This window comes from Equus przewalskii, chromosome 4 (genome assembly GCF_037783145.1).
Source record: "Equus przewalskii isolate Varuska chromosome 4, EquPr2, whole genome shotgun sequence".
Taxonomy (NCBI): domain Eukaryota; kingdom Metazoa; phylum Chordata; class Mammalia; order Perissodactyla; family Equidae; genus Equus; species Equus przewalskii.
Genome location: NC_091834.1, coordinates 105,305,647 through 105,314,476, shown reverse-complemented (window position 1 = coordinate 105,314,476; position 8,830 = coordinate 105,305,647). Strand labels below are relative to the sequence as shown.

Below are 8,830 nucleotides of genomic sequence, written 5' to 3'. Positions count from 1 at the left end.
GGGCCCACTGAGAGGGCTCCTCCAGCGCGGGGAGGCCGGGACGCAGGAGTGCAGACTTTTCCAGAAGCTCTGCGGAGCTGTGGGGCGGTTGGCATTGCGGCGGGCGAGGCCTGGTGCCTCTGATGGCTCTCAGGTAAGGGTGGGCCGAGCGGGGGTGCGCCCGCACCGGGCGGAGCGACGCGCCCTAACCCCCCAGGCTCCGCAGCTGTCCGCCCTCGGCCGGCCAACGTGCCCCATGAGAGAGGGGCGCGCCCAGCCCGAACTCCGCGCGGCGCCCTGCGCGGGCCCTGGAAAAGGAAGTGAGGCGGCCAAGCGGGCCAGGAAATTGTTTTCCTGTTCTCCTGGCGCGCGTTATCATCCTCGCACACGGAGCCAGAAGACACAAAGGGGAGTTTGCTCTTTAACTCTCGGCCAACAGCCGCCGATCAGATTCTGTTTCATTTTCCTCCCCTTCGTCTGCGCTCGCTATGATCCAGTTCCTTGGCGCAGGGAGCGGGGAGACGCCTTTGTTCGGCTGACAAAGACCGGAAAGCTCGCCAGCGGGGTCGTCGCAGGTCAGAGGGGGTCCCCCGCGTCCCACTGCAGGTTTGGGGCTGCTGGGCTGAACCCTCGCGGATGGGTTAGGGGCATTTCCTCAGATCCTGACAGTTCTTTTGGGGCCTCAAACTGTTCTCTTGAGCTTGCCAGGATCCTTCCAGAATCCTAGCAAAAATACCTCACCCATGCAAAACAGGGCCTTTGGAGGGTGGGGAGGGGGAGGACTGAGGGGTCTGGGCGTCAATCCTGTGGTCACAGGAGGAGTGGGCTCCCCAGCTCCAGGCAGACTGTGGGCAGTGGCTGGGGACTGGAACCGTGGCCGCGTTTATAACAATGACCAAGGTTCATGGAGAGCTCCAGGGCCCTGGTGGCTTCTCAGCATTCCACGTGGATTCTTTTATTTACTCCTTCCAACCACCTCATGAAATAGGTACATTTGTTATCTCCACTGGGCCTATGAGGAGCCTGAGGCAGAAAGAGGTTTAATACCTTTTCCAAGGTCACACGACTAGTAAGTGGCAGGAATATGACCAAGATCCACCTCTAGAACTGCCAGACCCTGAAAACCCCCACATGGGTCTGCTCTGTGCCCCCCCTGCAGACCCCCCATGGGCCTGCTCTGTGCCCGCCCTGCAGACCTCCCATGGGCCTGCTCTGTGCCCGCCCTGTAGACCCCCCATGGGCCTGCTCTGTGCCCGCCCTGCAGACCTCCCATGGGCCTGCTCTGTGGCCGCCCTGCAGCCCTCCGTGGCTGCTCTGTGCTTTTGGTCTCAGGTTACTGGCCTGTAAAATGAAGATGATCAGCCAATTCCTCTTACTTCAACCTGGGGTGAAGCCCAGACGCAAGGGGATGAATGAAGACTCTGAAAAGTATAAATACCTTAACATCTGAAGTCTGCTCACAGTGCAGCCCAACGGCATGTTTGCAGCCCGAATGACCCAGCGAGGGCTGGGCTCCCCTCTGCAGTTGCTGTGGTCCCCCCTTCAGAGCAATGGGGCCACTGCCAGGCAGGGCTTAGCACTTTGATGAATTTGAAACTGTTGAAGTGATCAAAGAATGTCTGTGGGAGTTTCACGATTACTCAGTGAGTCACAGAGCCGGGATGACAAGAGGGGTGGTGAGATGAGTCCCACAGGAGGAACGATGCTGGAATCACAGAGATGCTTGATCACCAGCAATCAACGAATTTTATGCAGCACCTGCTCTGGGCCAAGTCTGCGCTTGGTGCTCTGGGGACATGTGACGTGTTGGCACTGCGGCCCCCAAAGCTGAGGCGGCGTTTGTTCTGTCCTCAAAGAAGGGGCCCCCAAGCATAGCCTCCCAGTCACAGCTTAACACAAACGCAGCTCCAACAGGCCTATCTAGAACCTTCTGCACTATGCAAAAGAGCCTGCTTGTGTCTCGCTACCCCTTTGCACTGTCAACGTTGTCTGAACAGCTTCTCTCCCCTTTGCGCCTGGATCCCTGCGCCGTGTGCTGGCTGGGCTGCACCTCCCGGGCTGCAGTGTGTCCCATCCCTTACGAGTGAGTGGACCACAAGAGAGGGATGGTAGCTATGGGACATACAGATGGATGTGTGTGCACAAGACAGTCACGCTCTGGAACATTCCCTAGACCCTTTACAAAACTTGGGGGGTCTGAGTGCAGTGCTGCCCAGTATAGCCCCTCTGGTTCCCGGTGTGGATTTACCTCCAACCCTCCTGCACCCACCCTACCTGAGTCCCGGCCTCTCAGGACCACACCCACAGACGGACAGAAGCCCTCTCTGGTCTGGGAAACAAGAATCCCCCCACTTCCCACTATTCCAAGTTCGCGGTGTATCCTCTGTGGATGTAAGAAGTCTGGCTGGGGTGGATGCCGTGGAGAAGACAGCGGCGGCCATGGAGAAATGAGCGGTGGAGCACAGGTGGAGACAAGTCTTTCCCGGGCATCGCTTGGGACCGGAAGTGCCTGCACACACATCTCCATTTTCTAGATTGAGAAATGAGATCCTAGAAAGACTAAATGAGCAACTCTCAGGATGCCAACCAGGGGCCTGGAAGAGGGGAGTCCAGTCGGCTCATACTCGTAAGTGCCCTGGGATGGCCCCTCTCTGCACCCGGCATCTCACTCACCTCTTTCTAAGGGCAGCCCACCCCCAGCCTGGAAGGTGGGTTCTGTTCCCACTCTGCCTGCTTTATAGGTGAGAAACCCGAGGCACCATGAGTTTTGGGGACTTGCCCAATGTCACACCACCTTGTAAATGGTGGGGCCCTGATTTGTCACCTGACCTGCATGGTGCCACCTCCCACAAAGACGCCTGTCCCGAGGAGGAGCCCGCCGTCCACTGTGGACTGACGAGGAGAGCCAAGAGAAGGGGCAGAGGAAGGTGCAGCCACGCACCCGGCTGCTGGAACCCAGCCCCCTGAGGGTTACCTCAGAGCCCCCGTGCCCCGTCCCTGAGGCTTGATGAAGGACGCCTCAAATCCTCCCAGATGAAAGGGCGCAGCTGGCCCCACATGCCGCCCGGCCCAGAGGAAGCCCAGATGCTGACCCTGCGCCCGCTCCCCCTTGTCCGCAGCTTTGATCTAATGAGTGTTAATCCCCGCTGGCGACCTGGCCTCCGTCCATCTGTTTCCGTCCACTCTCCGGGCAGCACACCAGCCTCTTTGGGAGTCTTTGGCCTAAACACCTGTTCCCACCAGCAACTCTTGTTCCCGAAACCTTCCGCCTTCCTGCAGGGTGTCACAGACACAGCTGGAACGAGGCTGTCACCACCCCCCGAGTAAGTGTCCCCAAACCATCAAGAAAAAGTACATTTATACCCTGCAGTGAGAAGCCAGGAGGCGTGTTTAATAAGTGATTGGATGATTCCTCCAAAGCGGGTACAATAACCTGAAAAGTTGAGATGCTTTCTTATCTCCCTAGGAAAACAAAAGGTTTTGCTGTAGTTCATTCCACGACATTGCGACCCAAATGCCGACCAGTGGAGGCTCAGGAACCTGCCCGGCTGTGGCCTGGAGCGTGGCTTTGGTGCCCAGCAGATCTGGTCTGGAGCCCAGCCCTCCTGCTCACCAGCTGTGTGGCCTTGGGTAAGTCTCCTAGTCTCTCTGAGCCTTGTTCTCCCACCTTCAAGTTGGGGCATTGGTAGTCACCAGAGAGTTGCTGTGACGAAACATGAGAGAACGTAAATAAAACGCTGAGGATATGATCCGCGTCACTGCCGCTTCCTTCTGGCTGCTCTTGAGGGCTCAGGGAAGCCCATACTGACGCATGGACCTGACGGGGGCATGAGGCCTGGCTGGAGGAGGGGAGGAGAGGAAGCAGGCAGAGGGCAGCAGGTGGAGAGGCAGCACGGGCGAGGAGAGGTGCTGGGCCTCGGCCTTCCCGGCACTTTCTCTCAGGTGCACCCGTGGCCACCCAGTCCACTCCTGTCCCCCTCCCGCATGCTGACAGAATCCGCCGGACGTTTTGGCTGCCTCAGGGGCTGGCTTCACTCCCTGTGGGTCTGTGCTCCCCCGCGAGCCCCGGGGCTCAGTGCCCGCTCCTCCCTGTCCTTATTGCCTGTGTTGGGCAGAGCTTCCGCACCCTCCCCAGGACAAGCCCCGAGGGCACCCCTCACCCGCCCGGCTTGGAAACGGCACCCCAGCTGCCTAGATGGCAAAACCGCATTTCACTCAGGGTCCAGGTGCCAAAGCTTCAGAGCTGCCGGGGATGGAGAAACCGTGATGCAGTTCGGGGAAATTACCTGCTTCAAATGAGTTCTTCGTTATCCAAAGCCCAAGTAAAGGGGTGAATTCTCTTTTATCCAATAGACGGAAGCAGCGGTTTCTGAACTGGCCCACAGAGAAACGGGCCCGTTCCTGCACCTCCTTAGTGGACCCTCGAGGTGGCGCTGGTGAACGGGACAGCATCTCTGTGAGTGAGAGGGGGACTCTACTTCCTGGGGTCATATGCCTCCTCCCTCCCCCCCCCCCCCCCCCCAGTATCAGCTCTGATCCCCTGCTTCCTGCCTTTGGACCCTGTGTAATCTCACTCTCGTCTACAAGAAATGAAAACCCGTGGGCATGTCTCCTGGCCCTCCCACTTCTGGGGTCATATTCACCAAGCCTCCAATGACTTTTCCTGGGAGAAGACCCTCTTGACATCAACTCCATCTAGAGTTGCAAAATTAAAGCCTAAATTAAAAGGGGCCAAGCTCTCGCTGTGAAGGGGAAGCACCTGCAGGGCTGGGGTCTGGGGAGGCGAGGAGCCTTTGAAGCGTGGGAGCCAAGCACCTTCTCACCTTGCAGGTGACAAATGGATTTTCATTCAGAGAAAATCCAATCCCTTGAGAGGGTGCCTACTGTGAGAAGAAGGTTGGGGCAGAGTGCTGAAGTCTGGTCTGTGTGCGACAGGAGAGGCAGCTTCCCAGTTAGGGACGTTGGGCGGAGGCATGGGCAGATGAGAGCAGTGCTGGTCAGATGCCGGGGCGCCCCTCCCCTCCAGGGAGCGCCCTGCAACAGAAGGCCTGGGGACAGCTCTGCTTCAGGAACACGCTAACTCCACCCTCCGTTCAATGTCCCCCGGGGGCGTTTGAATAGAAACATAGTCTATCAATGCAGAGTGCTTCTTGAGGTCCCTGGAGGTGCCCCTCGTGGCACCTGAGGGGCTGTGTGCCCAGCAGGCCTCCTGCTCACAGCCGGTCCACTCCTGATGGTTCTCCTGGAGTGTGTGCTTCCCGAGGGCAGAGCCACCTCTCAGTCCCGTCTGATATGTGACCAAATGAGGCCTGAATTGGAGAAGCATCCGATTTTGGAAGCGCTTCTGGTTTTTGTGATCGCCTGTGCCATCTTAGATGGACTCAGGATGTCTGGTGTCTCTGCTCCTTCCTGGACGGGGTCCGTGGTCTTTCCTGGAGACCGGCAGCCTGGCCTTGCTCACTTCGGCTTCTGGAGCTGTCGGAAGGTCTGGAAGAAGACCGTGCTCTGCTGGACTCGTCGCATGTCTGGTTTACCCGGCGTGCTGGACATGCTTTAACAGTCAACAGTAACCCAGCTCTGGTCGAGTTAAGTCATGAATTCACCCGGAGGCGCTGGGAGAAGACAGAAAGCAAGGGCTAAGGAAGAGGGGAGGGTGGGGTAGAAATGGGGCTTGCCTCTTTCCTGCAGCCTGGGGCTCTTTCCCCCTTCGGATGGGGCTCTGTGGGCATGGGGTGGATGGCAGGCAGCTCTGGATGATTCTGCTGTATGGTGGGTGCCAGGCACCCTGGATACTTCTAACTCAGTGGGGCCCCAAACTCCTGGTGCTCAGGAGGGTGCCGGGAAGGATGACCCGCGGCCTCTCCTTCAGTTCTCAGTCACCCATTACCTGATCACGGCTTCTCCTGCAAACACGCACTTTGTGTGGACTGAGTGCTGCACTGTCCGGACACTAGACGTCCATCTGAGGTGACAATCATAGAGGGAGACACGAGTGCTGATGGAGCTAAGAGCCAGGCACGCTGGGCGTGCCCGGGAGGGGAAAAGGGTCTGTAATAGGTTGGGGGGTGGTCCCGGCACCATGAGCCAGCACCAGTCCAGGAACCCGAGGGGTCGGTGTGGGCCCTGCCCTGTGTGACCCCGGGCAAGACAGTAACGTCCTCCATAACCCTGACGGGGCGAACCGGGTGGCCTCTTGTCTCCCTTGGAAGATGCAGCGAGAGCTTTGGGTCTGGAGGGCAACAGAGAGGTGATCGCTTGCTCTAGCTTTCCATTTTCCAGACAAGACCAAGAGAGGTGGCGTTCCCCTGGGGAGTGGCTGCGTGCGAGTCCCAGGGGCCTGCATTTTTGCCCCCGGCTGGCTCTGGTTCCAGAGGACGCAGCTCAGCACTGCATCCCACTTTGGGGTTTCCAGCTTGCCCCTCCCATAGATGAGGCAGAGAGGTCTGGTGGCGGGGTGGGGGGGGGGGGGTCTTGAGCAGAGCATGCTTGTACTGGGGCGAATGGTGTCGCCTAAAATCCTATCCTTCCCAGAACCTCAGAATGTGACCTCATTTGGAATAGTGTCTTTGCAGGTGTCATTCATTAGAGTGAGATGAGGTCATGGAGGAGTAGGGGCCCTACATACACCGACTGGTGTCTTTATAAGAAGAGGACACAGAGAGACACCCAGAGAATGAGGCCATGTGACGGCAGAGGCAGGGATGGGGGTGACACGTCTACCATCGAGGATGGCCAGCTACCAGCGGAAGGATCCTCTCCACAGGGTTGGGCGGGAGCGTGGCCCTGCCCGCACCTCCATCTCCGACTCCAGCCTCCAGAGCGTGAGAGAACGTGTTTCTGCCGCCTGGGCTGCCCAGCCTGTGGGACTTTGCTCCAGCAGCCTCAGGAACCTCCCACGATGCTGAGGGGCGTGGCGGGGGCTGGTGAAGTGCATGGGACGAAGGGGCAGCGAGGCACGGCTCCAGGGTCCCCCTCCCAGCCGGCCAGGAGGCACTGTGGTCTCTGTGACCCCCGGTGCGTCCTCAGCTGCCGGATGAAGGGTGGATGCAGGCCCGAGGGTGAGGGTGGGACATGAGGATGCTGGAGCTCCCTCTGCCTTCCCACTCCTGGCCTGGAGAGGGTCACCATGTGCCCTGTGGGGCCCCGGGGAAGCCCCAGCATGGTCAGGAGGCAGAGGGTAGGCGTGAGGGGACAGCCACGGCCACAGGCCCATTGGGGTTTCTGGCGGACAGGCAGGGCGGGGAGCACAGCTCAGGCCTGGCCAGCTCACACCTTCCCGGGGGCTTGCCTGGTGGAGGAGGTGGCCCTGGGCTGGCTGCACCCGCAGGCCCTTTGCTGTGTCTCAGAAATGCCAGCCAGGCTCTCCCCAGCCAGAAGGGTTTGAAAGACATCAAACATCGTCACATACAGAAAAATATCTATGTACACATGCTGCGCACACACTGCACAGCTCTTGCCCGTCTGCTCTTACTCTTGCCGAGCTGCAGCCGAGCAGGGCTGCCGAGTCCCCACTTCCCTTGCGTCACACGGTGGCGGCTGTGGCCTCGAGGAGCTCTGCCCTCCAGTGGAGGGAGGGAGAGCAGGGCCGGGAGAGCGGCTTCGAGGGGCCGAGGGCAAGTGAGGCCCGGGGGCGTGTCCGCGGCTTTCCCTTTCTCTGCAATGCTTTGCTCGCACACCAGTGTCACAGCTTCACGGGAGCTCCGTGCCCATGGTCAGAGACCACGGGGGTCCTCGCCTGGCACCTGAGGACGTGACTTTGCTGCCCATCTGCTGCTGCCCGCTGCCCCCTCCTCCCGTGCGTGCTTAGAGCAGGGAGAGCCAGCCGCGTGACCTTGAACAGGAACACAGCTTCGCAATGTGCCAGGCTCCCTTCCGGGGGACGGGGGGTCTGGCTGCACATCTGTCTGGAAATATGTGGATGAAAGGAGCGGCTGCCCATGCAATGACAGCACAGCCGCGAGGTGGCAGGAGACAGCCCGGCACGCCGTGCCTCCCAGCGCTGGTCCCTCAGCAGCCTGACTGCGGGGGGCTTCAGGAGGGACAGGCGGCCAAGCGAGGGGGAGGAGGAGGGGGGCGCAGGACGGGCCCACCCCACCCGGCCTCTTCCCCGCCACCCTCCCTTCCTCCCTCTCCCTTCTTCCTGACTCTCCCTTTCCTCTCCCCGTTCTTCGTCCCTGCGGACGGACCGCAGGCGCTGGGGGCGGAGGTGGGTTTAGCAAGGTGTGCTCTTCTTTGTCTGCTGTGTATCGCTGGGCCCGCAGCACCTTACAGAAATGACTGAAACTGTCACCCATGGCCAGCATACGGAGGTCTCCCTGTGCCCAATGATGCCCCCACCCAGAGTGGAGCACCCCTTTGGAGTGACAAGGAGCTTCCACCTGGTCCAGACCTCAGAGTGGGTGATTCCTCGTGTTCCTGGGAATATTGGTTTCTCCGGATGTTGATGTTGTGTGTCCTGCAGAAAGGAAGGGGGAGGTTTCCGTAGAAGGAGGCGGGGGTTCCACCCTCTGCGGCCTCCTCCTGGAGGTTAACACGCTCACGTCACCTGTTACAGCCTCTAATGGGAAATAAAGAAACTGGTGTGGTTTTATTTTAACCAGGCGTTTTCCCCTGGAATCTTTTCCCCTGTACGCCTGCCGAACCTTAGCATCTGGTGTTCTGGACACTTTGGGAGAATCCTCTTTATAGCATGGAGGGGAGGTGGTCTGGGAGCAAATCAACAGTGCCTATGGTTCCCACTTTTGTGACCCAATAACCAAGCAGCGAAAGGTTTGGAAAGTTCTAAACTGGGCCAGCTCCCGGGGGAATGCAGAAGTGGAGACGGTTTGTCATCAGTGCCCATAGCTCCCTT

At 59.3% G+C, this 8,830-nt stretch overlaps 1 long non-coding RNA gene across 1 annotated transcript; it reads left to right on the top strand.

The window, feature by feature from the left end:
- Positions 1-362: 362 nt before the first annotated feature.
- Positions 363-8,575, top strand: LOC139082961 (uncharacterized). Its single transcript, XR_011539361.1, has 3 exons — positions 363-554; positions 3,446-3,609; positions 4,333-8,575. It is a non-coding gene; the product is annotated as an uncharacterized lncRNA (long non-coding RNA).
- The last annotated feature ends 255 nt before the right edge of the window (positions 8,576-8,830 follow it).